The sequence below is a fragment of the Bombina bombina genome, chromosome 1, assembly GCF_027579735.1.
Source record: "Bombina bombina isolate aBomBom1 chromosome 1, aBomBom1.pri, whole genome shotgun sequence".
NCBI classification, from domain to species: domain Eukaryota; kingdom Metazoa; phylum Chordata; class Amphibia; order Anura; family Bombinatoridae; genus Bombina; species Bombina bombina.
The window spans coordinates 1,043,676,298-1,043,702,831 of record NC_069499.1 but is presented as its reverse complement, the minus strand read 5'-3'; the positions used below and the strand labels follow the sequence as shown (position 1 = coordinate 1,043,702,831).

The window sequence follows — 26,534 nt, the reverse complement described above, 5'->3', positions numbered from 1 at the left end:
ATCTGGGTTTATCTTGTAATATTATTTTGAAAATGGGGTCTCGTTTGAGTAATGACCAGTGTTTAAACAATATCTTTTTAATCTCTTTATAATTATTATTATATCTAGTGATAAATGAAGATACAAAATGTGAGTCCTCATTTACGGGTTTTTTTGGAGTTTTTGATTTTAACAAATCTCCTCTATTTAGAGAACGTGCTTTTTGAAAGCCTGATTCTATTAGTTCTTCTGGATAGTGTTTTTCCTTGAATTTATTTTTTAGAAGTATGCTTTGTGTGTCATAAATATTTATATCTGTACAATTACGCCGAATCCTCCTAAACTGGCTGTATGGAATATTGGTCTTCCAACTAGTGTGATGGTTGCTAAAGTAATCCAAAAAATTATTACTGTCTACCTGTTTGAAAAAGGTACATGACTGAATGCCATTATCCTCTCCCCACCTTAGGGTCACGTCTAAAAAATCTATTTCATCTGTTTGGATGTTCCAAGTAAATTGGATCCCCATATTATTGTCATTGAGATAATTTTGAAAGGAGGTGAGTGTTGCGGATGAACCCCTCCAGACAAACAATAGATCGTCTATATAACGGCCATAGAAGACCAGATTTTGCTCCCACTTTGCATCATAGATATACCTGGTTTCAAAAGTGCCCATAAATAAATTTGCAAAACTGGGAGCAAATCTGGTCCCCATGGCCGTTCCCTTGGTCTGAAGGAAGAAACCATCTAGAAATTTAAAATAATTATGAGTTAATATGAAATGTATAAGTTTGAGCAAATAATTCTTCTGGATGTTAGACATATATGGATCTTCACTGAGATAACTGTCTACAGAGTCTAAACCTATGTCGTGTGTGATATTAGAATAGAGAGAACTAACATCACAAGATACCCAAATAAGATGTTGTTCTTTTTTAATGTCAGATAATTTCTGTAGTAAATCGGTAGTGTCTTTTATATAGGATCTAAGCTGAATAACGTATCTTTGGAGGTAATAATCAATGTATAGTGAAAGGTTATCGGTGAGGCTATTCATACCTGCAATAATCGGTCGGCCAGGAGGATTATGAATTTGTTTATGAATCTTTGGTAAGTGGTAATAATATGGGATATTAGGATTAATGGGTGTGAGAAATTTTCTCTCTTTTTGTGTTAGAATACCATGTTCCTGGCCATAGGTAATTAGTTTTTTAAGTTCTTTAGTGTATGTATCTGTAGGATCTATTGAAAGTTGTTTGTAATAGTCCTTATCTAACAGAATCCTTCTAGCCTCACATATATAATCTTCGTAATTTTGTATTACTAAGCCGCCGCCTTTATCGGCTTGGCGGATTATGATAGTATTGTCATTTGAGAGGTTACGTAGAGCCCTTTGTTCATTGGGCCATATATTGTTATATTTTTTATTATTATGTGGGGGCAGTTTCTCAAAATCTTCTAATACCAGATTTCTGAAAATATCTAAATAAGCTAGATTCTCTCCATGGGGATAGAAAGTGGAGGGAGGGGAGAGGTTTGTGTGAATAACTCCTTCGAACAATTGTTCTGAGAGGTCTTCTGGGTCTATATATAAGACAGGCATGTTCCTTTCTGCTGTCATATTATCTGTAAGGACTGGCATGCCTACTGTTTTGTGATTCTTGAGATGTTTGTTAGCAAAATAACGCTGTAAAGCTAGTTTTCTAGTGTATTTGTTTAAGTCTACAAACAGTTCGAACAATTGGTGTGAGTTAGAAGGACAGAAACTGAGGCCTTTTCCTAAAATTCTGATTTCATCATTAGACAGTGGTCTATCTGAAAGGTTAAATATGCCTTTACTTAGTTGTTGTAACTTCTTTTCCTTGGTGGCAACTCCCCTTCCCCTATGTCCCCGTTTGTGTGTGTTCTTTTGTTTCTTCCCGGTTGTTGGTAAGGGGTATTTTGGCCTTCTCTTCTCCAGAGAGGAGCTAGTGGTATGCGTTCTTCTAAAAAAGCAACTGAATTATGTGGATTGGGTGAATCTTGAAAAGATGTATTCTCTCTATTCTGATTAGTTTGAACAGTCTGAATACCAGAAGAACCTGGTAATTCCTCTCTATTTGTTTTCTGGAAATGTTGATTGTTCTGATTATGATAATGTGAATTGAAAGATGGTTTAGGAGTGTGTCTTGGTGTTTAGGAGTGTGTCTTTTGGGCGGATTTGTGCACTAGGACACCATATTATTCCTAGTATGCTTCATTTGCACTATAGGGTGCAATACTTTCTGTGAGTATCCATTCGCAAGCTGCAACAGATATTCATCACTGGTTCCACATTGATTTGCACTAGGGGTCGCCCTCTTGTTTTCTCTCTTGATTTCCAGATTACAGATATCCTTTCTGCGTTTGGGAGGAGCAGCCCTCAGCAAAGTGCACAGTTAGCTGGGACACTGTGAAGTTCCCAGAACGTCCACCTAGGCATTATCTCTGCCTTCACACATTGTGAGTATGCTTACTTTTGCATTATTCCTTTTATAAAAATTGGCTACACTAGGAGGCGCCCTTTTTTTCTGCTCTGTTTCTTCACAGTGATTCATCCCTTTTGATATCATTTGGAAGGAGCTGCCTCCAATCAAGTTTCTTAGAACTGGATATTAGATCGTTACACCTTGAACTGTTGTCCTACTTCGAAATTACTACCATTTGGACTTTATTAGTTTAACTGGGTTCGAATATCTTTATTTATTTTTTATTGCTCATATTTGTATATTTTTATTTTATTATTCATATTTATAGGCTCATATTCGACACTCTTTTTATATTATTGTATTGTTAGAAAAGTGGGTTATTATCACAATTTGCTTTAGAGAGGTGGGTAGCTACATATAATACTCATTAAGTATAGTTCGTTGCACCAATTAAGTTCTGTTCTTCATATACACCCACACTAGTTGGCATATAGTGAACAATGCTGTCTATTACTGAAAGGGCAAACAAGAGGTCTGTACATCAGCCCAATTTTAATCCTTCCAGTTCAGATCCCACAGCCGTACTCTCTATTAAACAACTTTTTTCACAACTAGAGGAATATCTCAAAATAGAACACAGACATTGGTGGGACCTAGATTCACTAAAACAATATAGAGACAGAAAACAGATCCCACGAGGACTCAGAATCCTCAAAAATTGTTCATTCAAGGAAGATGAAACACTTTTAGCTAAATGGTTAGCAGCTTTAGATAGCTGTTCATTCAACCTTATAGACATTTTAATCAGCCATAGGGAGAAATTGGTTAAGGATATAGCAGAAAAAATAGAAAACACACAAAAGTTATTAGAACAATATAAAGATCATTCTGAATACCAATCTCTCAATGAGAGAACTATTAAGTCTACAGATGATTACCAAGATGAAATTATTCTAAGAAAAAATAAGAAAAAGGAGAGAGACGAGAGTGACTATCTTAAAGGTATAGTCTATACATACAATAGAACGGATAGCAATGAGCCTAAAGACTCCACTTGGACTAAAGTTACCTACAACAATAGAAATAGAAACCAATATACAAATCAATCTAATAGACACAAACTGCAACAATCTAGTTATAAACCTCACTCTACGTATTTGTCATCCAATACATATGGAGACAACAGATCTCACTCCTCTTACCAGTCATTTAACACACATGGAGAAAATAGAGATTTTGAAAGATTCCATATTCCCACTCAGAATAGATTCTCCCCCTTCATTGAACAAGAATACAGACATCAATCCAACCCTCAAGACCAATATAGGCCACATATAAATATTAATCATAAAGATCAACATACTTCTCATTTTTACAATAAAGACCCACCACCAAGACACACTCCTAAACCATCTTTCAATTCACATTATCATAATCAGAACAATCAACATTTCCAGAAAACAAATAGAGAGGAATTACCAGGTTCTTCTGGTATTCAGACTGTTCAAACTAATCAGAATAGAGAGAATACATCTTTTCAAGATTCACCCAATCCACATAATTCAGTTGCTTTTTTAGAAGAACGCATACCACTAGCTCCTCTCTGGAGAAGAGAAGGCCAAAATACCCCTTACCAACAACCGGGAAGAAACAAAAGAACACACACAAACGGGGACATAGGGGAAGGGGAGTTGCCACCAAGGAAAAGAAGTTACAACAACTAAGTAAAGGCATATTTAACCTTTCAGATAGACCACTGTCTAATGATGAAATCAGAATTTTAGGAAAAGGCCTCAGTTTCTGTCCTTCTAACTCACACCAATTGTTCGAACTGTTTGTAGACTTAAACAAATACACTAGAAAACTAGCTTTACAGCGTTATTTTGCTAACAAACATCTCAAGAATCACAAAACAGTAGGCATGCCAGTCCTTACAGATAATATGACAGCAGAAAGGAACATGCCTGTCTTATATATAGACCCAGAAGACCTCTCAGAACAATTGTTCGAAGGAGTTATTCACACAAACCTCTCCCCTCCCTCCACTTTCTATCCCCATGGAGAGAATCTAGCTTATTTAGATATTTTCAGAAATCTGGTATTAGAAGATTTTGAGAAACTGCCCCCACATAATAATAAAAAATATAACAATATATGGCCCAATGAACAAAGGGCTCTACGTAACCTCTCAAATGACAATACTATCATAATCCGCCAAGCCGATAAAGGCGGCGGCTTAGTAATACAAAATTACGAAGATTATATATGTGAGGCTAGAAGGATTCTGTTAGATAAGGACTATTACAAACAACTTTCAATAGATCCTACAGATACATACACTAAAGAACTTAAAAAACTAATTACCTATGGCCAGGAACATGGTATTCTAACACAAAAAGAGAGAAAATTTCTCACACCCATTAATCCTAATATCCCATATTATTACCACTTACCAAAGATTCATAAACAAATTCATAATCCTCCTGGCCGACCGATTATTGCAGGTATGAATAGCCTCACCGATAACCTTTCACTATACATTGATTATTACCTCCAAAGATACGTTATTCAGCTTAGATCCTATATAAAAGACACTACCGATTTACTACAGAAATTATCTGACATTAAAAAAGAACAACATCTTATTTGGGTATCTTGTGATGTTAGTTCTCTCTATTCTAATATCACACACGACATAGGTTTAGACTCTGTAGACAGTTATCTCAGTGAAGATCCATATATGTCTAACATCCAGAAGAATTATTTGCTCAAACTTATACATTTCATATTAACTCATAATTATTTTAAATTTCTAGATGGTTTCTTCCTTCAGACCAAGGGAACGGCCATGGGGACCAGATTTGCTCCCAGTTTTGCAAATTTATTTATGGGCACTTTTGAAACCAGGTATATCTATGATGCAAAGTGGGAGCAAAATCTGGTCTTCTATGGCCGTTATATAGACGATCTATTGTTTGTCTGGAGGGGTTCATCCGCAACACTCACCTCCTTTCAAAATTATCTCAATGACAATAATATGGGGATCCAATTTACTTGGAACATCCAAACAGATGAAATAGATTTTTTAGACGTGACCCTAAGGTGGGGAGAGGATAATGGCATTCAGTCATGTACCTTTTTCAAACAGGTAGACAGTAATAATTTTTTGGATTACTTTAGCAACCATCACACTAGTTGGAAGACCAATATTCCATACAGCCAGTTTAGGAGGATTCGGCGTAATTGTACAGATATAAATATTTATGACACACAAAGCATACTTCTAAAAAATAAATTCAAGGAAAAACACTATCCAGAAGAACTAATAGAATCAGGCTTTCAAAAAGCACGTTCTCTAAATAGAGGAGATTTGTTAAAATCAAAAACTCCAAAAAAACCCGTAAATGAGGACTCACATTTTGTATCTTCATTTATCACTAGATATAATAATAATTATAAAGAGATTAAAAAGATATTGTTTAAACACTGGTCATTACTCAAACGAGACCCCATTTTCAAAATAATATTACAAGATAAACCCAGATGTACATTTAAAAGAGCACCTACTATTAAGGAAAAACTGGCACCTAGTAAGGTCGTTATGTGCAGACGTAAGTTAAAAACTCCTTACAAGAGCACTCATAACTCTATTATGTCAAACATAGGAACTTATAGATGCAATAAAAAGAGATGCAATATGTGCAAGTATATAACAAATGGTCTTAAAAATATTATATCCAATAGTACTGGAGAATCCTTTGCAATTACTCAAAGAATAACATGCAACTCCAACTATGTAGTGTATTGTATAACATGCTTGTGTGGCCTACAATATATAGGTCGCACCTGTAGAAAAATCAGACAAAGATGGTCAGAACATTTGAGATGTATACTGAAGGGGTCTGATAAATATAGTACCTCTAGGCATCACTCCTCCATACATGGCACAAATAATTGTGTCATGAATATCACCCCATTGGAAACTATTCCGGCCCTTAGTTCCCAAAACAGAATGACTAAATTACGCCAGAGGGAAACCTTTTGGATTTACCAATTTAAAACCCTACATCCAGAGGGCCTCAATGAAGTTATAGATTCTGCTGCTTTCTAATACATCTCTAATACATATAATACCACTTCATACCACACGTTGTCTATATACATATTGCAACAATATGTTTATTATCTTATAATATGATACTTTCATATTATTATTTTATTATATGATACTTTCATATTACATCCATCACTCGCACATTTTTATAGTTATGAATGTACTCTTCACAATGAATCTATTCTAGATTTCACACTTAGTAGTATTTCACTCATTGTTTATATCACACATATATATACACACACTAGGTAAAATTGGCCTCATTTTCTCACTAAGACGTAACACATTAGCATCCATTATCACTAGGACATAGATGCATATACATATATATATATAAGACATGCGGTCCTTACACTCATGTAATATACACATTCAGTCACGTAGGTAGTTTGTGCACGTTATAGTTAGAGTTCTTTTAGTGCATCTCTTTCATTTATGTAGGCATCAGCCATCCACGGCCCTATCACACTTCTTTTCACAGTAGTTGCACGTATACGTCATGCTCACACATAGCAACATTAACAACAGACACTGTTTCTATGTGTGTCATCGTACGCATCTAACATAATCCCCACGCCTTTTTGACACACACCCTTAGCTCCAATCAAATGGAGCAACACATCACATGATTGTTTTGGATACAGCACTTCTATTGGTCTAGCGCGACACACCTTAGTCTTACGAAGCTATAGGATTGGACATTTATTATAACATTCCTATTCGTTGAATTACACACACCCTTACTCTGTTAAGAAACATAAGACTATACCTTTTTACAGCGTATCATTTATACGTAGGTGCTATTTACAAATACAATTAAGGAATAACAACGGATATAAAAAAAGCGCATGTCGCAATAATACACTTTACATATACAGCATCACGAATATTCATAACCATTTATAACACTGTGCTTAAACATCTAAGACAACTCATAGAGCTTAGATCTCAGTATTTCTATATATGTCTTTTCTAGTCTATGTGTGTCGAGAGGGATTAGTAGGTTCTATGTATTGGACATTTGTTTTACACATTGTATTGTATCACTGGTATTATCTGTAACATCCGGTTAGAATATCTAGGGAGTGAATTCAAGTAGCACCTGTTCTAATAAGCTACAGCTGATCCCATTAAGCCTACACAGGGGTATATATGTAAGAGACTCCAGTATATTCAATATCATTTGCCTGAGGAAAAAGCGTGGTTAGCGCTTAGAAACGCGTTGCAATTTTACTACAGATGTCATTGTAGATCTGTGTGTTTTTTTAATTAAACTTTTTTATCGATACTGGAGTTCTCTGTTTTTTCATCAACCTGATATATTTGAAGTTCACCTCTCATCACGACAGTGCTTTTGGGCGGATTTGTGCACTAGGACACCATATTATTCCTAGTATGCTTCATTTGCACTATAGGGTGCAATACTTTCTGTGAGTATCCATTCGCAAGCTGCAACAGATATTCATCACTGGTTCCACATTGATTTGCACTAGGGGTCGCCCTCTTGTTTTCTCTCTTGCTGTCTGTGAGTGGTGAACATAAACTGCTCGTTAGCACTGCACAGCCTCTAATGCAAAACTCGTAATCTAGGCTATAGATTCTAAGTTCATTCATGTATTTCATTGGCGAGCCAGCGATAATTTTCTTATCAACTACACTTGTTTTAAAGGGGGGACAAATCCATGTTCTTTTTTATAATACAAGTGTGATTTTTTGGACGAAAATTGAACCTAGTTTTTCTGTTGTTATACTGTTTTTGCGTGAGCGCTTAGGCAATAAGTCCAGGACTAGATCCAAGAGGCATTTAGGTGAATACCTAGGGATCAGTCGAACCGGACACAGAGAAAATCATATCACGCAGGACGTGAACCTGATTTGCCTTTTAGTCTGAAGACACTTCAAAGTGTGAGTATGGAATTAATTGTTAAATATGCAGAATGTAGCACATTTGAGCATGTTATTGATGAAAATTCTAATATAGTTAAAAGACTGAAAGATTTATGGTTGCAATGTGAGAATGAAAATAAGCTTATTGATAAAAAGAGGTTTTGTTTAACAAAAGAACAATCAAAATTACAGAATGGTATGAAACTGTTGTTAGCAATCAAAGACCAAATGAATAGAGCAATCTCTGAACATTCTCTCCAAATAGCCATGTTAACAGAGATCAGTTGTAACACATTGGATGAGAACTGTCCCATGTGTGGTGTGAATGCAAAATATATTACTACTTTAGAAGAAAATTATGACGCTAGAGGCCAACTTATAGCTTCATTGAGACAGGGTCTTGCAAACTTAACCCCTGTCGCAGTATTAAATAAGGAGAATCCATCTGTGTCTGAGAAAGATGGGGCACATGTTGATGGGGGAAGGGTGCTAAGTCCACATGTTGATGGGGGGAGAGTGCCTATTCCACACAGTGAGGAAAGATTGGATCACACACAAAATACAGAGAGCACAAACATTCCCATACTAACTCCACAGATAACTAAGCCAAAAACATTAAGTCCAGAACACCAAACAGATACTTTATCACTAACACCCAGTTTTAGATCCAATGGAAGAATTTTAACTCAATCACAAAATTTAGTTTTCTCTACCACCTCTCCTGCAACATCATCCCTGGTAACAACTACCATTAAAAACCAAGATATAGATAAAGTAATGAGACAACTGGTAAAGTTAAAACCTCTTTTTCCAGTGTATGATGTAAAAGCAGATGCATTTACTAACATGTCAAATTTTGACTCTGCAATAAAACAATACATGCTTTCTCCTAAAGAAGCATGTATAATGTTAAAGACTTGGCTCCCAGGCAGCATTGCGGCTAGTTTACAATTACCAGTTGCAGACCCAGTTAATTTAAACACAGATTGGTTTAAGGAGGATAAATGGGGTTCAGATGGGGACAGATTAAAAGCAGTTTGTAAACTAGTCACAGGGAGTAGAGATTTAGACAGTCACTCTCTTGCAGAAAGGCAAATAGCATTAACTGATAACCCATGGGTATTTGCAGCTAAATTTGAACAAATATATAGATTGACACATAAAATTTCACCAGAACAGATACCTCATGATATGTTGCAATATTTAATTAAAAAAGTTCACATACTTAAACATAGAAACATAGATATTGACGGCAGATAAGAGCCATAGGCCCAGCAAGTCTGCCCCACCTTACCTAACAGTATAAACTTATCTAGTTCGTAGGATAGCCCTATGCTTGTCCCATGCATTTTTAAAGTCCCCCACAGTGTTTGTTGCTACTACCTCTTGAGGAAGTTTATTCCATAAATCAATCACTCTTTCTGTAAAGAAGTGCTTCCTCAAATTACTCCTGAATCTACTACCCTTTAGCTTGAGCTCATGACCCCTTGTTCTTGAATTTTCCATTTTATGTAAAATACCCACAGCCTCAGTTTTACTAAACCCTTTAATGTACTTGAAAGTTGCTATCATATCACCTCTTTCCCTTCTCTCCTCTAAGCTATACATATTTAGGTCATTGAGCCTATCCTGGTAAGTTTTATTTTTTAGACCATGTACCATTTTGGTAGCCCTCCTTTGCACAGATTCAAGTTTGTTAATATCCTTCTGAAGATATGGCCTCCAGAACTGCACACAATACTCAAGATGAGGCCTAACTAATGATCTATAAAGTGGCATAAGAACCTTACTATTTCTGCTGCAAATACCTCTACCAATACATCCAAGCATTCTGCTAGCCTTACTCGCTGCCTTACTACATTGTTTACTAAGTTTTAAATCATCTGAAATAATAATTCCCAAGTCCTGTTCCTCGTCTGTAACAGTCAGTAAAGTGTCATTGAGTCTGTAATTAACATTTGGATTTTTCTTCCCTAAATGCATTATTTTACACTTTGCTGTGTTAAACTTTAGATCCCAGTCGTTTGTCCAATCCTCCAATTGTTGTATATCACTTCTCATTTTGTCTACCCCCCCTGGAACATCCACTCTGTTGCAAATTTTTGTATCATCTGCAAAGAGACATACTTTCCCCTGTAGCCCTTTGCTGATATCGCAGATAAATATGTTAAACAAAACAGGCCCCAGAACTGACCCCTGAGGAACACCACTAGTAACAGCCCCCTCTGCTGAATGAACTCCATTTACTAAGACACTTTGTTTTCTGTCCTTAAGCCAGCATTCCACCCAGTTCACAATTTTTGAATCTAGACCAAGGAGATATAGTTTGTGAATAAGTTTATTGTGTGGGACGGTGTCAAATGCTTTGCTGAAATCTAGAATCTACTTGGAACCTAGCATACAAATGCTGGCTGAGGAAAAGAATACACTAGAGGGTTGTCTGTTATACGTAAGGCTAGGCAAAACATTCAAAGAAAAGGAACACAGGGCAACATAGGATTGCTGTGGTAACCACTGATGAAGGGAAACAAAAATATTGAGAGGGTCCCTTTAAAGGTACTTGCCATTATTGCAATAAATATGGGCACAGACAGGTAGATTGCAGAGTTTTAAAGAGAATTCAGAAGGAAACTGAGGAAGGACAGGAAAGTTTAAATCCCTCTGCACCTCCTAAAGAAAGCTATGACCAGAATTGGGAAGGGAAAAATAACAATATTAAGCCCCCAGATAAAACAGAACATGAATACACCAGAAGCTTAGGCCTGGTACTAATCTGTATGGCCCAGCACATGAGGCTTTGAGAGTGATGAAATTGGGGGGAGGGGAAGTGGGATATCATGAGAAGAATTATGAAAATAATTCTCCTCTGATATCCTGCTCTGACTGACTTCCTCAGGCCCTGGATGACATGGTCCTTATATGTAACACCTTTAGGGATCACTCTAGATGTCCCTGTGTCTATGGTGTGATTGAGGACCATTGCACACAACTCCTCATAGACACAGGAGCTTCAGTGACTCTGACAGACTTACCATTAAGTTCCCCACAGAGGACAAGACAGACATTTCTTATCAGACTTGGGGATCCCAGTCCCAAATATCCCTTATCCCAAATGTGACTATGACATTAGGCAATCAGTGGACTAAGGAAATTCCCATTTGGCAGAGCAAAAACACAGAGGGTAAAATACTTGGTGCTGATATAATATAGATCAGAAGGGATGATAGTGGACCTGTGTAACAATGTTCTGTGGAGGGATACTAGAGGGAGAAAGCCTATTATATTAGATTACTCTTACATCAGTCATATAGCATCCATTGCATCAGTTCCTTCAGAAAGGGTGTGGCCAGATACTGAAAGTCACCCTGATTTGAAGAGATTGGTCATGGGTTTAAAAGGCATTGAAATCAATATTGTAGGCCCTGACCCCCCTCCACAAAGACAGTATCATTTTCCAGCAGAAGCTATTGAACCTGTGAGGAAAATTATTAGTCAGCTTGAAAGCCAAGGAATAATTAGAAAATGTTCCTCCTCTAATAATTCTCCTTTGTGGCCAGTAAAGAAATCAAATAATACTTGGGGGTTAACTGCTGATTTTCGTATGGTGAATAAAGTTACCCCACCTGTTACAAATCTAGTTGCTTCTACTCCTCAAGTTGTATCCAAACTGAGTGCCACATGTAGGTGGTATTCCGTTCTGGATATAAATAATGGTTTTTGGAGTGTCAGATTAGCCACAGAGTGCCAATATAATGGCTAGATTACGAGTTTTTCGTTTTGAGCTGTGCGGTGCTAACGAGCAGTTTTTGCTCACCGCTCACTTACCTGCAGCGCTGGTATTATGGGTTTTTACAAACCCGGCGTTAAAAGGCAAGAAGTGAGCGTTGAGCAAAATTGTGCTCCTTACCGCACTCCAATACCAGCACTGCTTAAGTCAGCGGTGAGCTGGTTGTACGTGCTCGTGCACGATTTCCCCATAGGAATCAACGGGGAGAGCCGGCTGAGAAAAAGTCTTAACACCTGCAAAAAAGCAGCGTAAAACTCAGTAACGCAGCCCCATTGATTCCTATGGGGAAATAAAATTTATGTCTACACCTAACACCCTAACATGAACCCAGAGTCTAAACACCCCTAATCTTACATTTATTAACCCCAAATCTGCCGCCCCCGACATCGCCGACACCTGCATTATATTTATTAACCCCTAATCTGCCGCTCTGGACACCGCCACCACCTACATTATAGTTATGAACCCTTAATCTGCTGCCCCCAACATCGCCAACACCTACATTATATTTATTAACCCCTAATCTGCTGCCCCCAATGTCGCCGCAACCTACCTACACTTATTAGCCCCTAATCTGCGGCCCCCAACGTTGCCGCCACTATAATAAACATATTAACCCCTAAACCGCCGCACTCCCGCCTCGCAAACATTATTTAAATATTATTAACCCCTAATCTGCCGTCCCTAACATTGCCGCCACCTACAGTACCTACATATATTATAGGGAAACTGAACCCAAATTTTTTTCTTTCATGATTCAGATAGAGCATACAATTTTAAACAACTTTCTAATTTAATCATATTATCAATTTTTCTTCGTTCTCTTGCTTTCTTTATTTGAAAAAGAAGGCATTTAAGCATTTTTTTGGTTCAGAACCATGGAAAGCACTTGTTTATTGGTAGGTGAATTTACCCATCAATCAGCAAGAACAACACAGTGTGTTCACCAAAAATGGGCCAGCATCTAAACTTACATTCTTGCATTTAAAATAAAGATACCAAAAGAAAGAAAAGAATTTGATAATAGGAGTAAATTAGAAAGTTGCTTAAAATTGCATGCTCTATCTGAATCATGATAGAAAAAATTTGGGTTCAATGTCCCTTTAACCCCTAATCTGCCGCCCCCAACGTCGCTGCCACTATACTAAATGTATTAACCCCTAAACCTAAGTCTTACCCTAACCATAACACCCCCTAACTTAAATATAATTTAAATAAATCTAAATAAAAATTCCTATCATTAACTAAATTATTCCTATTTAAAACTAAATACTTACCTATAAAATAAACCCTAAGCTAGCTACAATATAACTAATAGTTACATTAAAGCTAGCTTAGGGTTTATTTTTATTTTACAGGCAAGTTTGTATTTATTTTAACTAGGTAGAATAGAATAAATTAACTATTTAATAACTACCTAGCTAAAATAAATACAAAAGTACCTGTAAAATAAAACCTAACCTAAGTTACAATAACACCTAACACTACACTATAATTAAATAAATAAATTAACTAAATTAACAACAATTAAATAAATTAAATTAGCTAAAGTACAAAAAAACAAACACTAAATTACAGAAAATAATAAACAAAGTACAAGATATTTAAACTAATTACACCTAATCTAAAAGCCCTATCAAACTAAAAAAGCCCCCCCCCTAAAAAAAACTAGCCTAAACTAAACTACCAATAGCCCTTAAAAGGGCCTTTTGCGGTGCATTGCCCCAAAGTAATCAGCTCTTTTACCTGGAAAAAATAAAATACAAACAACCCCCCCAACAGTAAAACCCACCACCCACACAACCAACCCCCCAAATAAAATACTATCTAAAAAAACCTAAGCTCCTCATTGCCCTGAAAAGGGCATTTGGATGGGCATTGCCCTTAAAAGGGCAGTTAGCCATTTTGCGGCCCAAACCCTAACCTAAAAATAAAACCCACCCAATACACCCTTAAAAATCCTAACACTAACCCCCTGAAGATCGACTTACAGTTCTGAAGATCCGACATCCATCCTCAAGGAAGCAGCAGAAGTCTTCATCCAACCTGGCCGAAGTCCTCAACGAAGCCGGGAGAAGTCTTCATTCAAGCGGGGCAAAGTGGTCCTCCAGATGGGCAGAACTCTTCATCCAGACGACATCTTCTATCTTCATCCATCCGATGCGGAGTTGCTCCATCTTCAAGACATCCGACGCAGAGCATCCTCTTCTTCCGACGACTAAAGACCAATGAAGGTTCCTTTAAGTGATGTCATCCAAGATGGCATCCCTTAGATTCCGATTGGCTTATAGAATTCTATCAGCCAATCGGAATTAAGGTAGAAAAAATCCTATTGGCTGATGCAATCAGCCAATAGGATTGAGCTTGCATTCTATTGGCTGTTCCAATCAGCTAAATTTGTATTTATTTTAGCTAGGTAGTTATTAAATAGTTAATAACTATTTAATAACTATTCTACCTAGTTAAAATAAATACAAACTTGCCTTTAAAATAAAAATAAACCCTAAGTTAGCTACAATGTAACTATTAGTTATATTGTAGCTAGCTTAGGGTTTATTTTATAGGTAAGTATTTAGTTTTATATAGGAATTATTTAGGTAATAATATTAATTTTTATTTAGATTTATTATATTTAAGTTGGGGGTGTTAGGTTTAGAATTAGGTATAGGGATTAATACATTTAGTATAGTGGTGGCGACGTTGGGGGCGGCAGGTTAGGGGTTAATAAATGTAGGTAGGTGGCGGCAATGTTAGGGATGGCAGATTAGGAGTTAATAATATTTAACTAATGTTTGCGAGGCGGGAGTGCGGCGGTTTAGGGGTTAATATGTTTATTATAGTGGCGGCGACGTTGGGTGCAGCAGATTAAGGGTTAATAAGTGTAGGTAGGTTGTGGCGACATTGGGGACGGCAGATTAGGGTTTAATAAATATAATGTAGGTGTCGGCAATGTTGGGGGCAGCAGATTAGGGGTTCATAAATATAATGTAGGTGGCGGTGGTGTCCGGAACAGCAGATTAGGGGTTAAAAATGTTATTTTAGTGTTTGCGATGTGGGAGGGCCTCGGTTTAGGGGTTAATAGGTAGTTTATGGGTGTTAGTGTACTTTTTAGCACTTTAGTTATGAGTTTTATGTTACGGCGTTGTACCATAAAACTCATAACCACTGACTTTTAAATGCGTTAGGACTCTTGACGGGGTAGGGTGTACTGCTCACTTTTTGGCCTCCCAGGACAGACTCGTAATACCGGCGCTATGGAAATCCCATAGAAAAAAGACTTTACAAAGTTTACGTAAGTCGTTTTGCGGTAAGGCCAAGGAAGTGTGCGGTACACCAATACCGGCAAGACTCGCAATAGCAGCGGGCGTAAAAAACAGCGTTAGGACCTCTTAACGCTGCTTTTTTACCTTAACGCACAACTCGTAATCTAGCCATAAGTTTGCTAACACGCAATATTGCTTTCATTTGCTCCTTCAGGGCTTTCATAGCTCTCCAACATACTTTCACCAAGCATTAGCAGAGGTATTAAAAACATTCTGAGTCCTAGAAAGTATCATACAGTATGTAGATGATATTTTGTTACAAACAGAGACAGTAGAGGAACATTTGGAGCGGATGAATGAACTGTTTGACTTGCTTGCTGAGTCTGGCCTCAAGTTAAACACTTCAATTAATGAGACAAAAGGTGACATTTTTGGGTGTATCAGTCCAAAGGGGTACAAGATGACCTACTAGAGAACGGGTTACAGCAATACTTCAGGTGCCAAGACCTTTGCATAGGCAGTCCTTAAGACAATTCTTAGGCTTGGTAAATTTTTCTTGTGATTTCATTGAAGGGTTTGCTGAAAAAGTGAAACCTCTCTATGATCTTTTGAAAGGGGAGGATGTTGGGAAAATTCCTTGGAGTACAGAATATGAGGAAGCATTTAAAGTGTTAAAGGAAGGTTTAGCATTAGCCCCTGCCCTTGCCACAGTGGAGAGGGAGGCCCCATTTGCTTTACAAACATACACATCTGACACTTATATTTCCACAGTCCTAATGCAGGAGAAGTCTGAAAAATGGAGGCCTGTTGGATATTTTTCCAGACTTCTTACTCCAGTAGAGAAAGGATATGACTCATGTATCAAGGCTTTGTTAGGGGTGCGTTGGTCAGTTCAGGCTACTGAGCATATAGTGGGATTTGGGAAGCTCATCCTCCAAACACTACACACCCCTATAAAACTGCTGTTGGAAAAATCATTAAGTGGGGTTTCAACACAAAGAGTGACTAGGTGGTTAATAGATTTGCAACATTGTGACATCACTGTACAACACAATGCAAAATACACATTACCCCAACTAATGCACACTCATGGGGAACCCCATGACTGCACAGAGACATTCACACACAGGGAATCACCTCATAAATTGTTCAGGGACAAAACTTCTCCCCAAGATTTACAAATGTATGTAGATGGTTCAAGATTTTGGCAGGATGGTCAATTTAAAACTGGTTTTGCTATTTGCCACAAGTTTGACACACAGGACATTTGCTTATACAGTGGCACTGCCTATGTTACCAGATCACTGACAGAGTACTTACCAATTTGGAATCTAAGGGGAATGGTAGACTCAGCAGGCAAACCACTGTCACATGTTCAAGCCCTTAAGAAATTGGTAGATTGGGGAACCCAGCACCCATTGCAGTCAGCTATTGTTAAAGTTAAGACACACACACATTTCACAGCTGAACATTCACAAGGGAATGCACATGTAGACATGTTAGCCAAACAGGCAGCTTTAGATGGGGAACCATGGCAATCAGATGAGAATGACAGTGAGACACAGGAAGCATGGAGAGAGCATGTTGGTAGATCCAGAAGTACCTGATTTGAAAACAGAACAAGCTAAAGGTCCTAACCTTTCCCCTCTGTTACAAGAACAGCAAACACTCCCAAAAGGTTATTCAATATGTAATGGGTTAATATGTTACTCCAATCCCACTGATCCACAGGCTAAATTGTTTTTTGTGGTACCAAGTCATTTGCATGGACCTATAACACAGCAAACACATTCTCTTCTTGGGCATATTTTCCAAAGTGCATTAGAGTACCATTTAAGGCAAACATTTAATTGGCTAGATTTAGCAGAAACCTGTTTAAAATGTGTACAACAGTGTTTAATTTGTGCTCAAATAAATCCACGTCCTAAAGGTCAGTGACCATTCTCCAGAGAATACCAGTAACAGATGATCCTTGGAAAACTATCCAAATTGATTTTATAGGCCCACTTCCACTATCAAAGGGTGGTCTCAGGTATGCCCTAGTAATTGTAGATATTTTTTTCAAAATCGGTTGAGGCTATTCCCCTTTGTTGAGATACTGCACAGGCTACTGCCAGAGCACTGTGGGAACATGTTTCTCAAGATGGGGTTTTCCAACACTCATTGAATCAGACAGGGGTACACATTTTACAAGTCAGGTAATGCAAAATCTCTGTACCCTACTGGGAATACAGACAAGATTTCATGTACCATATCATCCACAAGCCTCTGGTATAGTTGAGCGTATGAATCACACATTAAAAACAAAATTGTCCAAAATGCTTTCCCAGTATGGTAAATCATGAGTCTTCCAGCAGTTCTAATGGTTATTAGAGCTACACCATCAAATGCTACCAAGTGTTCTCACTATGAGCTCATGACAGGGAGAAGGATGGCATTTGGCCACCCAGGTGAACCACAATTGTCTACCCCCTTGAGAGAATCTGTGTCTAGAGATCAATATCTCTCCCAAATTCAGGAGCAGTTGAGCTCACTGCTACTACTATGCTGCCTCTAATATGGCCTCAACAGATTGTAAATTTTCATCTACACCTCAAACCCTGTTTGAGAAGGGGGGATTGATCATGATTAAAAAAAAAATCACAAAAATTCTCCCTGGGATGCAAATTGTGAAAGGGCCTTATAGAATTTTGGACAAATTGGGTAATACTGTGATTAAAATAGGATGATCAACCCCTGGGAAAACCAGAAGGCAACCTGGTTACAAATGGGTCCATGTTGACTAATGTAAATTGTATAAAGGGACAGTTGTCCCAGCTGTAGATATTTCTGCTAATAACTGATATTTGTATTTGTGTGGGTGTTATTGCAAAAACTTCCAATTTGTGATTGTAATGAACTTTCAATCACCAACCTCACAAGGAGTCGTAGATGGAGGTCTAGCAACATCATCAGAGGATGGACAAGCTTCTGGAGTTCTTAAGACCTTAATAAAGATTGTTTGTGAAAATTGACTTTTAATGAGGGTGGGAGGATTGAAATATTTGCTGAAAAACACCAAGACAATTTAACTGACTTTTGGAGGGTCAACCAGGGTAATAAAGTGGAATGGGAATGTAAGTGGGTGGCTTGGGGGAAATGGACTGTAGGTCTGATGGGAGAAGGTATTTCTGTGTCTGCAAAATTTGCTTATCCTATTCACACTATAAATGGTGATAACTATAATATAACTAAGATTATATTTGAACAAAAAATTAATTGGAGAGTTACAGCTTCCAACTTTGGTGGAGGGATTGAAGTATATTTAAGAATAGATCAAATAAGGGAAACAACTAATTTTTGACCTTTGATCTATTCTACTTTAATCACTACACCAAAGAGGAAGCATTAGGACAATACTCCAATGTGTGAGGGGAAAAGGGTTGTTTCTAGTGTTCCATTTCAAATAAGTACAATCAAGCCAATTCCAGTATTGAGGGATGCCACATTTCAATTTATCACATAGAAGATTAAAATAATAGATTGGCTAGTTTCCACACATTACCAAAATTGTTCCAGAATTACTGCCACTATGGAAAAAGCATTAGTTAAATGGACAGACGGTATTAGGAGGACTAGGAGGGATATTGTGGATACAGTTTTGTGAGGTGTGGGAACAGGGTCAGGGGTGGTAAATTTTATTGACATATCCAGCTTAACAACAACCTTACAGTCTCAGGGGATGTTAAATGCAAAAGGGATTCATACACAACAAATGATAAACACCCTGGTAGAGACACTGACACAGACAGTCATTCAAGTTCAGGGTCCTGCCTGATAGGAGTAATTAGTAGGTTAAGGGAAGTATCCTGGGATTTTGTGTGTATTTCCATGCAAACAGAATTATCAACTGACTTTAAATTAATAGCACAGGCTATGGAAAATAACCATACACCTTTGGGAGGGTGGGAGCAGTCTGTTGTTAACAGTTTTGCATCGGAACACAAAGAATTATGGTTAAACAGTTGATTAGGTTGCAGGGAAAATATATGCAGGGCTACTTCACTTGTGCCCACTAGTGGTACCTATCAGAATGTTTATCATTTGTTTTCACTAGGAACACCTGTCAGAGAATCTCATGTTTTACATCATAAGTTAGAGCTCCCAAATTTTAACATATGTTATATATAAAAACGGGTTTATTCCAAGGAATATATGGAACAAGATTGCTAGAACTATGTAGCAATCTAGCAGAGTTAGTCACAATCTAAAGTAAAATATTTTAAAAGCAACAGTGAAAAACATATGTCAAACATATGACAAAATAAGGGTATAAAAAAAAGGAACAATAGAAAAATGAATGAATGATATTAATGAATCTGAGCTTAGATAAAGGGATGTCCCATATATAAAGCAACAATCTAGTCCCAAAGTCTATATAGTCACAAAGAGTAAAAAATCCAGTGAAGGTCCAGTGTGGAAGGATCCAGAGAAGAGAGAGGAAAGTATTATTATCCAGAGGAGGATTGGCTTATCCAATCAGCCAATCAGATTGAGCTCGCATTCTATTGGCTGATCAGAACAGCCAATAGAATGCGAGCTCAATCTGATTGGCTGATTGGATCAGCCAATAGGATTGAACTTGATTCTGATTGGCTGATTCCATCAGCCAATCAGAATATTCCTACCTTAATTCCGATTGGCTGATAGAATCCTATCAGCCAATCGGAATTCGAGGGACGCCATCTTGGATGACGTCCCTTAAAGGAACCGTCATTCGTCGGGAGACGCCGGAAGAAGAGGATGGATCCGCGTCGGCTGCTTCAACATGGACCCGCTCCGCACCGGATGGAAGAAGATCGAAGATGCCGCTTGGATGAAGATGTTTGCCGGTCCGGATGTCCTCTTCTTGCCGGATAGGAGGAAGACTGTGGACCCTCTTCTGGACCTCTTCAGCACCGGATGCCAGGACGGATCGGTGATACCTGGATGGTGAAGACAAGGTAGGAAGATCTTCAGGGGCTTAGTGTTAGGTTTATTTAAGGGGGGTTTGGGTTAGATTAGGGGTATGTGGGTGGTGGGTTGTAATGTTGGGGGGGGTATTGTATGTTTTTTTTTACAGGCAAAAGAGCTGATTTTCTTGGGGCATGCCCCGCAAAGGGCCCTGTTCAGGGCTGGTAAGGTAAAAGAGCTTTTAACTCTATTAATTTAGAATAGGGTAGGGAATTTTTTTATTTTGGGGGTCTTTGTTATTTTATTAGGGGGCTTAGAGTAGGTGTAATTAGTTTAAAATTGTTGTAATATTTTTCTTATGTTTGTAAATATTTTTTTATTTTTTGTAACTTAGTTCTTTTTTATATTTTGTACTTTAGTTAGTTTATGTAATTGTAGTTATTTGTAGCAATTGTATTTAATTTATTTATTGATAGTGTAGTGTTAGGTTTTATTGTAGGTAATTGTAGGTATTTTATTTAATTAATTTATTGATAGGGTAGTGTTAGGTTTAATTATAACTTAGGTTAGGATTTCTTTTACAGGTAATTTTGTTATTATTTTAACTAGGTAACTATTAAATAGTTCTTAACTATTTAATAGCTATTGTACCTGGTTAAAATAAATACAAAGTTGCCTGTAAAATAAATATTAATCCTAAAATAGCTATAATATAATTATAATTTATATTGTAGCTATATTAGGATTTATTTTACAGGTAAGTATTTAGCTTTAAATAGGAATAATTTATTTAATAAGAGTTAATTAATTTCGTTAGATTTAAATTATATTTAACTTAGGGGGGTGTTAGTGTTAGGGTTAGACTTAGCTTTAGGGGTTAATACATTTATTAGAATAGCGGTGAGCTCCGGTCGTCAGATTAGGGGTTAATAATTGAAGTTAGGTGTCGGCGATGTTAGGGAGGGCAGATTAGGGGTTAATACTATTTATGATAGGGTTAGTGAGGCGGATTAGGGATTAATAACTTTATTATAGTAGCGCTCAGGTCCGCTCGGCAGATTAGGGGTTAATAAGTGTAGGCAGGTGGAGGCGACGTTGAGGGGGGCAGATTAGGGGTTAATAAATATAATATAGGGGTCGGCGGTGTTAGGGGCAGCAGATTAGGGGTACATAAGGATAACGTAGGTGGCGGCGCTTTGCGGTCGGCAGATTAGGGGTTAATTATTGTAGGTAGCTGGCGGCGACGTTGTGGGGGGCAGGTTAGGGGTTAATAAATATAATACATGGGTCGGCGGTGTTAGGGGCAGCAGATTAGGGGTACATAGGGATAATGTAAGTTGCGGCGGTTTACGGAGCGGAAGATTAGGGGTTAATAATATAATGCAGGGGTCAGCGATAGCGGGGGCGGCAGATTAGGGGTTAATAAGTGTAAGGTTAGGGGTGTTTAGACTCAGGGTACATGTTAGGGTGTTAGGTGCAGACGTAAGAAGTGTTTCCCCATAGGAAACAATGGGGCTGCGTTAGGAGCTGAACGCAGCTTTTTTGCAGGTGTTAGGTTTTTTTTCAGCTCAAACAGCCCCATTGTTTACTATGGGGGAATCGTGCACGAGCACGTTTTTGAGGCTGGCCGCGTCCGTAAGCAACTCTGGTATCGAGAGTTGCATTTGCGGTAAAAATGCTCTACGCTCCTTTTTTGGAGCCTAACGCAGCATTTTTTGGGACTCTCGATACCAGAGTTAATTTTATGGTGCGGCCAGAAAAAAGCCCGCGTAGCGTTAACAGCCCATCTACCGCAAAACTCCAAATCTAGGCCATAGAGTCTTAGTGCATTCATTTATTTCAACAATCTTGAAAGAAAAATGCTATCTTCACTTTCCCAATGATCAAGAAGACTTGTGCATCAACTTTGGCTGTAGCCTTGTCTAAAAATTCTCTCTCTCTACATTTAAAAAAAAAAAAAAGGAAACAAACACAGTTGATTTTTTGGCCTGAAGAAAGCTGTAAATGTCAATTAAAATTAATATAATATATCAGCATCAGTTGTGCGCCTTCTATTAATAAAAAATATTGTAAGTTTCACTCCATAGGTATTAAAAAAAAATACTGAAAATGCACTTAATCATTGGGCTGATTTATTCTGCTCACTGACTTATAAGAACAACACTCACAGCTCTATTGATTTAGAGGGACATGCTCCTGCAACCCTAATAAGGAAATGTTGGGTTATTCAAGACAGGAACATGCATGTTTTACAGAATTAATGAAGTGCCCTCCTTTAAATAAAACAAAACTGATTACAATGCACATTTAAGTAAATTTTGATGAGCAGATGCACTAATAGCCCTTTCCACTTTATCTGTTATTCTATGAAGCACATTGTCTAAAAAATGGAGAGGTGTGAGAGCTTGGAGAGTGAATTTATTCCAGTGACTTATGGTAACCTCCAGGGACCCTTGCCTTGAAAGCTTCAAGATACTTTGGGACGTGATGAATGTAAGCACTGATTTAATAATAATCATGCAATTTGTTTGTTCTTTTTTTTCTCATAACAACTTTAAATAATATCCCTGTTTGGAGAAACCTTTTATCCTCTTATAGACATTCAGTTCAGTCGTTTCTGGAGTATGCTTAGCAAATGAGTCACATAGCCAGGCCTGCTGTGTTCTAAGAATGCTTGTAACACAATAAACCTTTTGTAGGAGAAAATGTTTTTTTAATATGTTTACCAGATACATTATGTCATTATTTATCCATATAAAGGCAACAATTGCCTGTGTTCACTAACAACAAATTTCTGCAATCCCTAAGTTATACTAGGGAGATGATTAACTATGCAGAATAGAAATAATGTGTTAACTTTACCATATAGAGTAAATGAAGGTTTTGAGAGATATATATTTATAAATATAAAAATATGTAGACCTAGATACAAGTTGGATGCAAAAACACAAGGGGTAAGGTGCATAACAACGCTAGAGCGCAATCCTTATTCCTTTAATTTTTGCAATATTACATAACTAATGTTATTTTTTTATCACCTAAGCTAAGCAATAGTCTAGATTGTGCTATAATATATAACACATACATAGACATAAACCTTTGACCCCTCCCAGTCCTGCCCCTTGTCATATACCATATTCCTTTAATTCTACCACAAAACATTATTTTCATTATTAAACCTTTGTTTCTTAAGTATTAAGTGTAAAGTGTATTAAGTGTAAATATAATAATCACATTGCAACAATAACACCATTCTTGTACTGTGCATATATCGAACCATATTTCAGAAAGTTACCCATGCAATGGCCTACAGTGATCACAATCCACCTAACCACAAGTTATTGAGTAAATATTGACAAAAATAGAGACATATCTGTCACCAATCTACACATGCTCCAATCGACAAAAAAGATGGTGATTCCCATGCCAACAACGGTAATGGAAAGTTTATCATCATATAGGGATTTTGATTGACAACTGGAGGGATCATATAGGGGTTTGATTGACAACTGGAGGGACTATATAGGGATCTTTATTGACAACTGTAGGTATCATTTAGGGATCTTGAAATTAAATAAGAGGCTTTTAAAACTAGGATAACTAAATTACAACATGGTGGCACCCAATACTTCATAGAAAATTAGGAGAATTGGAAAGCCTACCTTTTACAGAGTTAAATTACAGGGAAAGGTGGCAAAATAAATAATGATACAATCTCAAAAGTTTTTAATGTCCCCTTAAGATTGCTATACAGTAAAAGGGTAGCCTCATACCAACAACTAACTTACAGTATGGTCCTATAGACCTCAGTGTGCACTGAGACATTATATATTACATGTATTGATTCCAATGCCTACAGATGTAGGCAATAGTTCTATAAATGAGGGTTTGCAGATTTTATGTTATTGAATGGCCAAAGAAAGTAATAATAAATTGCTGACACATAATAATATAGATGGCAACATGTTCTGCAGGAGAGAATTGATTGCTGTTCACATAAGATGCACATTATTTTAATAATGGTAACACCTCAAAAGAGTGACTCAAGTGGGTGCTTATGATTAGAAATAAGCAAAATAAGGGGGAAATTGCCCCTTCCATATAACCATTGCTCCAGGACAAGCTCAGGATACAGTGCTGCCTTGGTCCAAGAATAAAATGACAACCCCTCATATCTCCTTCAACTACAATCATAACGCAGCCATAGTTAGCAAACTGAATATGCTGATACTCAGCTAATGGACTCCATATGAGCTAGTGTATGTTCTCCCAATGTGCTTCCAATGGACCCACCAGATCCTGTTACAGACCCAGCCCTACACGGCCCTATACTATGGTTAACATGAATTTGTAATAACTAAGTATCAAAAAATGTACAGTGTCATCCCCAGGACACACCACCTAGCTGATTTTACTGACCCCCCACTTAGGGGTCAATCAAAATCTATGATCTATTGGTTCCCAAAAATTATTTTTTTCGAATTGGCCAAATTTGGAGCCCAGTTTCTTTAGTGATCATAATGCTATATTCTTTCATTTATTAAAAACCCATCCCACCAATGTGTTTTCAATCTAAAAGCTCCCCGAAATTGACTTTTTAAGTGTTAACTGCCTGTTTTAAAAATAGAAACTGGGAGGTCACCTAAAACGGACACAATAGCCTTTTAACACCTCTTAAGGTTACAGCAAAGCTCTTTTCATGCAACCCCTATGTTCACTGAGTATAGAAAATACTTATTCACATGTGTGACTTTCACTAATTGTCATCACAAGACACCTTCAACAGTCAGTATTCATATGAATACCATATGTATCTTGTCAGGTTGGACATACTTATATAGGAACCTCAGTACAACATTTCTCACTCACAATGTGATTGTCACAAACAGTATATGCATTTACAGGTTTTTACAAGAGATTGAATAATCGCAGCTTTCATAGTTAACTATTGCAATCCTTTCCATCCGCACCACTGCTAACCCATGTAAATGCATCTATTAGGTTATGTGGATGGCCAAACTGTGCACTGTCTATCGCTATATAGTCATTTGACAGCTTTCACAAGGATTGTTTTGAAACAAGATTTATCTCTAGTATTTGTTAAAGCCCCGGTTCCATTATGGCATGAACTGTACACAATGAGTTTCTATGTAAAATACTTAAAATATTTTTGTAACATGATATTCACTTCTTTAAAACTGTAAATCTCGACCCGCTGCCTAGCCGCTTAGTATCTTTCTTTTTTTTTACTTTTTTTATTGAGGTGAAACAGGTTATACATACATATACATCACTTGGACAAGTTTTAACACACAGATTTAGTTCTATCAAAGTAATACATATATTAAATAAGTGTCTGTTAGTAATCTCAATAATCTCAGTTTTTTGCATTTTTAAAGAGAGAAGAAGAATGTAAAGAAAAAGAAAGAAGAAAGAAAAAGGATTGTACCTATAAATCTTCTGGCATACATCTCATCCACACATCCAACCAAGACAACCTCCGAACTGACATAATGTCATGTCTTGTATCACCCATTCATTTATCGTATTTATTGTGTATGTACTCTTCCCAAATAAAGAGCAGTTCATGAAAGAAATCTTTGCGCATTGTTTTCATATAGTGGTATTCCTCTAGTTGTATGGTCTTATGTATAGTATCAACCCACTGGACTATAGTAGGAGACTGATCTTGTTTCCACAATTGGGCAATTAATATTTTAGTGCTATTGCTAGCAATTTGGAGTAAGGCTAAGTGTGTTGCAGGTAATTTTTTTTTGGTAGGTTTATTTAAAGTCCATATTAGTGGGTCTGAAGGTATATTTAGTCCCAGTATTTTACTGCTTAGTATCTTTCTAAAAGACCCTTAAACAAGATTGCACAGTTGTGAATAGCTTCCATGCATACAATCATATATGAAATACAAAATCAAACCATTTGTAGATGTAGATGTCCTGAAATTAGTTATTCTGAAAATCCCCATAGCAAACCATGATATCACGTAGTCTTCACATTTACATATTTATATATGCATGTATATATAAATGTGTACCTTGTATACAGCCTCTCTAATATGGATGAATGAAGGTTTAATGAGTCAATACCACGTATGTTAACAAACCTCT

At 37.2% G+C, this 26,534-nt stretch overlaps 1 protein-coding gene and 1 long non-coding RNA gene across 3 annotated transcripts in view; one reads left to right on the top strand and one right to left on the bottom strand.

The window, feature by feature from the left end:
- Positions 1-26,534, bottom strand: part of MMP24 (matrix metallopeptidase 24) — a 520,603-nt gene that overhangs the window by 166,471 nt on the left and 327,598 nt on the right. The window lies entirely within an intron of this gene.
- Positions 8,331-26,009, top strand: LOC128666483 (uncharacterized). Its single transcript, XR_008403246.1, has 3 exons — positions 8,331-8,448; positions 22,785-22,905; positions 25,812-26,009. It is a non-coding gene; the product is annotated as an uncharacterized LOC128666483 (long non-coding RNA).